Below are 7,303 nucleotides of genomic sequence, written 5' to 3'. Positions count from 1 at the left end.
CGTCATTTCGGTGTTATGTTCCCGGATTTTGCGTTCCTTACGCGATTGGGTGATAATGGGAACCCCTTGATAGTTCGCCTTGAATAAAACTCCTCCAGCAATGCCCAACCTTGGTTTTACCATTTGCCACCTAGCCTCTTTTTCCCTAGGGTTTCCGGAGCCCGAGGGTCATCTTTATTTAACCCCCCCCCCGGGCCAGTGCTCCTCTGAGTGTTGGTCCAAACTAGAGCCCTGTGCAGCGCCCCTCGGGGAAACTCGAGGTTTGGTTTTAGTTGTATGGAGCACTCATCTGAGTGCGCCCTGAGAAAGAGATATGTGCATCTCCTATCAGGATTTGTCGGCACATTTGGGCGGTGTTGCTGGACTTGTTTTACCATTGTCGAAGTTGTCTTGTAGAACCAGGATGCCGAGTCTGATCGGAATGTCTCGGGAGAAGGTTTATCCTTCGTTGACCGTGAGAGCTTGTGATGGTCTAAGTTGGGACTCCCCTACAGGGATTTGAACTTTCGAAAGCCGTGCCCGCGGTTATGGGCATATGGGAATTTGTTAATGTCCGGTTGTAGATAACATGAACCTTAACTTAATTAAAATGAATCAACTGCCTGTGTTACCGTGATGGTCTCTTCTCGGCGGAGTCCAGGAAGTGAACACGGTGTTGGAGTAATGCTTGACGTAGGTTGTTCTATAGTTCTTCGTTCGTGCTTTTCCTTCTCTTCTCGCTCTCTTTTGCGAACAGGTTAGCCACCATATATGCTAGTCGCTTGCTGCAGCTCCACATATTACCTTGCCTTACCTATAAGCTTAAATAGTATTGATCGCGAGGGTGCGAGATTGCTGAGTCCCCATGACTCACAGATTACTTTCAAACCAGATGCAGGGACCGATGATTCCGTTCCAGATGATGCGCTTGAGCTCAAGTGGGAGTTCGACGAAGACTCACGCCGTTACTATGTGTCTTTCCCTGATGATCAGTAGTGGTGCCCAGTTGGGGCGATCGGGACCGTGTCGCATGTTGTGGTTGATCTTTTATTTTGGTGCCATAGTCGGACCATGAGTGTATTGGATGATTGTAATGTTATTCATGTATTTGTGTGATGTGGCGAGTGTAAGCCAACTATGTACCTTTTTCCCCTATTATCTATTTACATGGGTTGTTGTGAAGATTACCTTACTTGCGATATTGCTTTCAATGCGGTTATGCCTCTAAGTCGTGCTTCGACACGTAGGATATATAGCCGCATCGAGCGCGTTACAAGTTGGTAATCAGAGCCTTCCCCGACCTTAGGAGCCCCCCTGCTTGATCGAATTAGCTGGCGTTGTTGAGTCTAGAAAAATGTTTTGAGTCATTTAGGAATTATATATCTGAGAGTTTAGGAATTCTTTTTACTCCCTAGTCCCTTCATCGCTCTGGTAAGGCATCCTGGTGTAGAGTTTTGACTCTTCTCTTCTAAAATTTCACTAAAAAATTTAGGATCACGCGGGTATCTTGGAATCATTCCGATCGATTTGTAACAAGAACATTGTTCTTGGTGCCTCCTGTCATTTAGGGGTTGTGGCAGTGTCCCGGGGAGTTGAGCTCCGAGGTGTTGTCGTCACAATTTTATCGTTGCAGTTCTGGAATACCTGAGTTTAGTTTCGCCGACATCGAAAATCTCTTTTATGCAGTTGTTGGTGAGATAACCTCGACGCCACCCAGTACTGGGGCGGGAGTTCGGGAGTATTGCCATAACTTGTATAACGGATGCTTTTCGAAGGTTGAGGTAGACAATTTCCGAAGTTTTCTCGGTTATGTGTTGAAGGATGGATACAGCTGGATGTAGGATTTGCTAGATTTGGGTGAGATATTATGCTTCCCCTGTATCCCCAACACCTGATTGCATAACCGGAAAGGTTCGGGCATTTCATAGGTGGGAATTCTTGTAGCTCTAGTTCTTCTTCCACGGATATTTGGTTTGAGATTGGGTGATCCTTACCGAGTATTCATTCTTGTTCCGTACATTGTTGTTGTTTTTCTTCTACTTCAATTCTAAGTGGCTTCTCAATTTATGGATATGTGACCATTTCAATTGGAATGCATTCGTTCATTTTGTTCGGATGTGAAGACTATATGTTGCAATTTCAACCCGTTTGATTCAGCTTCAATATTTGTCTATCAATGTGCTAATGGATGTCAACCTCTTCAGGATGGCTCCTCCAACGCGCACGACTCCGAATCCTGATCCGCCACCACCACCTCCAGCTCCGGAGGCATGGCAAGCTGTGATGGCAGCTACCAATGCAAACACGCAGCTGATCATGCAACTTCTTCAAGAGCACAACCAAGGGAACCAGGGCAACAATCAGAATCACTTTGCTACATTCAACCAGTTCCTTGCTAACCAGCCAAAGACCTTCAGCAATTGCGTTGAGGCGACTGACGCTGATGATTGGCTCGTGGACTTATGCAAGCATTTCGAGTGCAGTAATGTCACGCCTGACGACTTTGTCAAGTTCGCTTCCTTCCAACTAAAAGACCAAGCTGCAGAATGGTTCCAGCAGTACAAAGATTCCAGAGGAGGCCGTGTGATTACCTAGGATGAATTCCGTCAAGACTTTAAAGCTCATCATATTCCTCAGAGCATGGTTGAAAGCAAGCGTGAGGAATTCCGCAACCTGAAGCAAAGCTCTATGTCTGTCTATGAGTACAACAAGATGTTTCAGAAGCTCGCCCGCTTTGCTAAGCAAGATGTCCCTGATGAGAAGAGCATGATATACCAGTTCAGGGGTGGTCTCAGAGAAGAAATCCAGCTAGCTCTTGTCCTCTTTGAGCCTAGGAGGTATGATGAGTTTTACAACATGGCATTGAAGCAAGAGTCTGCTCAACTGAAGTGTGATGCTTCCAAGAAGCGAGTCAGAGATGCTACTCCTTCTTCCTCAACTCAAGTGGCTAAGCAGCAGAAGTATTGGCTTCCTCCTCCTCCGTTCCATCAGCCTTATCAGCATAAGAGCAAAGGTGGCAGTGGATCTTCCCACCCACCCAACCTTGGCTTTCAGAACAAGACTTCGTCTCAAGCTCCAAGATCGAGTGCTCCGTATCACCGTCCGCTTTCAGAGGTCACGTGCAACAAGTGCCAACAGAAGGGTCACTATGCCAACAAATGCTTCAATTAGAGGCGTCTCCCTCCTCCTCCTCCTGTGAGATCGACAAGTACAGCTGTGGTCAAGCATAACCCCAACTCCGCCAAGGTCAACATGGTGAATGCAGCTCAGGCAGAGGACTTGTCAGATATCATCATGGGTAACCTTCCTGTTAACGATATTCCTGCAAAAGTTCTTTTTGACATGGGTGCATCACATTGTTTCATTTCCAAACCTTTTGCATCAAAGTATGAGTGCGATTATCAGTATCTGCAAAGATCTTTGCAAATCGTGTCACCGGGCAAGCAAATGACAGCTAATATCCGCGTCCCGGATGTTACTATCACGTTGGACGACTACAAATTTCTAGCTTCTCCTATTGTTCTGAGCGACTCAAATATTGATCTTATTCTCAGAATGGATTGGCTTTCTAAGCACAAGGCGCATCTTGATTGTGCAGCCAGGCAGATTCAATTGACTCATTCGTCTGAGGATGTAATTGTCTTTGCCGCTCATGATGATACCATCCGTCTGTTTACTCTCAATGAGCAGGGTGAACTGGATGCCATCTCCCAAATTCCAGTCATTTGTGAATATCAAGATGTCTTTCCACAAGAGCTTCCAGGAATGCCTTTGCACCGGCCAGTTGAATTCATCATCGATCTTGAGCCTGGCATGGAACCTGTTTGCAAACGTCCTTACAAGCTTGGACCTGAAGAGTTGAAGGAGCTGAAGAAGCAACTCGATATTCAAGAGCGAATGGGTCTCATCCGACCTAGTTCTTCTCCGTGGGGTTGTGGAGTTCTTTTTGTGAAGAAGAAGGATGGAACGGACCGACTTTGTGTTGACTACCCTCCATTGAACAAGAAGACTATCAAGAACAAGTACCCACTTCCCAACATCAATGAGCTGTTCGAACAACTCAAAGGTGCTCAAGTATTCTCCAAGCTTGATCTCCGTATGGGCTATCACCAGATTTGAATCCGTGAGCAAGATATTCCCAAGACGGCTTTCAGAACAAGCTATGGTTCATATGAATACATTGTCATGTCTTTTGGCCTCGTCAACGCTCCTCCGACTTTCTCTCGCATGATGAACTTCATCTTCAACGCCTACACAAATGACTTCATTTTGGTCTATCTCGACGACATTTTGGTCTTTTCGAAGAACAAGGAAGATCATGCCAAGCACTTGCGTTTGGTGCTCGATAAGCTCAGGGAACATCAGTTCTACGCCAAGTTCTCAAAGTGCGAGTTTTGGCTCGATGAGGTTCTTTATCTTGGGCATATCATCTCTGCCAAGGGCATAGCAGTGAATCCTGAGAAGGTGTCTGCAATTGTGAATTGGGAACCACCTCAGAACGTGAAGCAACTCCGCAGCTTCCTTGGTCTCGCAAGCTACTGTCGAAGGTTTGTTGAGAACTTTTGAAAGATCGAGAAGCCCCTTTCAAACCTTCTCCAGAAGCACGTGAAGTATGTTTGGTCTCCGGAATGTGACATCGCTTTCAACACCCTGAAAGAGAAATTGGTCACTGCTCCAGTTCTGACTCCTCCTGATGAATCCAAACCATTCGAGGTCTTTTGTGATTCCTCTCTTCAAGGTCTTGGTGCAATGTTGATGCAAGAGAAGAAAGGTGTGGCTTATACCTCTCGCCAGTTGAAGCCCAACGAGAAGAACTACCCCACTCAGGACCTCGAGTTGGCGGCAGTTGTGCATGCCCTTTTAACTTGGAGACATCTCTTATTGGGAAGAAAAGTGGACATCTTCACTGACCACAAGAGTCTCAAGTACATCTTCACTCAGCCTAATCTCAACCTCAGGCAGACTCGCTGGGTAGAAATGATTCAAGAGTATAATCCGAGTATCGAGTATACTCCAGGCAAGGCCAATGTGATTGCTGACGCATTGAGCAGGAAGGCTTACTGCAACAGTCTGATTATCAAGCCTTACCAACGCGAGCTTTGTGAAGCTTTCTGCAAACTCAATCTGCAAGTTGTTCCTCAAGGTTTCCTCGCCAACCTTCAAGTCTCTCCTACTTTGGAAGATCAGATTCGCGCGGCTCAACTTCTTGATGCTATGGTGAAGAAGGTGAAGATTGGGATTGCCAAGAGTCAACCCAAGTACAAGTGCTATCGCCTTGATGACAAGGATACTCTCTTTTTTGAGGATCGCATTGTTGTGCCTAAAGGTGACCTTCGTAAAGTTATTATGAATGAGGCTCACAATTCACTCCTCTCCATCCACCCTGGGAGTACGAAGATGTATCAGGACCTCAAGCAGGCTTATTGGTGGACTCGAATGAAGCGCGAGATTGCTAAATTCGTGAATGAATGTGATGTCTGCAGAAGAGTGAAGGCATAACACCAAAGACCAGCTGGTCTCCTCCAACCTCTTGCCATTCCAGAATGGAAGTTTGACCACATTGAGATGGACTTCGTGACGGGATTTCCAAAGTCCAAGCGTGGCAATGATGCTATATTGGTTGTCATCGACAAACTCACTAAAGTGGCTCACTTTCTGCCTATCAAAGAGTCTATCACTGCAGCTCAATTGGCGGAGCTGTATACCTCTCGGATTGTCTCTCTACACGGCATTCCACAGTTGATCTCTTCAGACCGTGGTAGCATCTTTACCTCCAAGTTTTGGGATTCTTTTCAGAAGGCCATGGGCACCAACATCCGCTTCAACACAGCTTTCCATCCTCAAACTAGCGGTCAAGTCGAGCGTGTCAATCAGATTCTCGAAGATATGCTCAAGGCTTGCATTATCTCCTTCGGTATGAAGTGGGAGGATTGTCTTCCTTATGCCGAATTCTCCTACAACAACAGTTTTCAAGCAAGTTCGGGCAAGGCCCCATTCGAAATTCTCTATGGCAGGAAGTGTCGTACTCCTCTTAACTGGTCAGAGACCGGTGAACGTCAACTTCTTGGAAATGACTTGAGCACAGAGGCAGAGGAAATGTGCAAAGACATTCGTGATAACCTCAAAGCAGCGCAATCGTGCCAGAAGAGCTACTATGATAGTAAGCATCGCGATTTGGCTTTCGAGATCGGAGACCATGTTTACCTCCGCGTCTCTCCAATGAAAGGTACTCGTCGCTTCGATATCAAAGGGAAGCTGGCCCCTAGATACGTGGGTCCTTTCAAGATCGTCAGCAAGAGAGGCGATCTCGCATATCAACTCGAGCGTCCTTCAAACTTTGCAAATGTGCACGACGTGTTCCATGTCTCTCAGCTCCGCAAGTGCTTCAAGACTCCCGACCGCACCGTCAACTTCAAAGACATAGATCTCCAAGAAGACCTTTCTTATCGTGAGCACCCCGTGGCTATTCTTAAAGATACTGAACTCAAGACTCGCAATAAGTCAATCAAATTCCTCAAAGTCAAGTGGTCACACCATTCTAACCGTGAAGCCACCTGGGAACGCGAGGATCACCTCCGTTCTGAGTACCCGGCATTTTTCCAGTCCTAGATCTCAGGACGAGATCCTTTCGTAGTGGTGGAGTGTTGTAACACCCCGGATGTAATTTACCTTATATGTACTCCAACTCTTGTCGTTTCCGGCGCTAAGTTATTTTATTTCCTCGGCTTCGGGTTTTTGTCTCCTTGTGGTGTTGCCTTTGTCATGCATCTCATATCATGTCATCATGTGCATTGCATTTGCATATGTGTTCGTCGCATGCATCCGAGCATTTTCCCCGTTGTCCGTTTTGCATTCCGGCACTCCTATCTCCTCCGGTGGTCCTTTCTACCTCTTTTCGTGTGTGGAGGTTAAACATTTCCGGACTGGACCGAGTCTTGCCAAGCGGCCTTGGTTTACTACCGGTAGACCGCCTATCAAGTTTTGTGCCATTTGGACTTCGTTTGATACTCCAATGGTTAACCGAGGGATCGAGAAGGCCTCGTGTGTGTTGCAGCCCAACACCCTTCCAATTTGGCCCAAAACCCACCAAAACCCTCTCCATCATCTAGAGCGTTCGATCACGATCGCGTGTCCAAAAACCGCACCTCATTTGGACTCTCCTAGCTCCTCCTATGTATAAATAGGCACTCCCCCCGAAAATCCCAGATCAAACCACCCTAACCCTTGCTCCCCTTCCTCTCCGCGCGCCGGACAACATCCGGGCTGCGCCGGACAGAGTCGCCGCCGCCGCCCGCAGCCAGTGGCGTGCCGCCACATGACCGCC

This window comes from Triticum aestivum, chromosome 6A, assembly GCF_018294505.1.
Source record: "Triticum aestivum cultivar Chinese Spring chromosome 6A, IWGSC CS RefSeq v2.1, whole genome shotgun sequence".
Lineage (NCBI taxonomy): Eukaryota > Viridiplantae > Streptophyta > Magnoliopsida > Poales > Poaceae > Triticum > Triticum aestivum.
The sequence above is the reverse complement of the archived record's forward strand: the minus strand, read 5'-3'. Positions refer to the sequence as shown.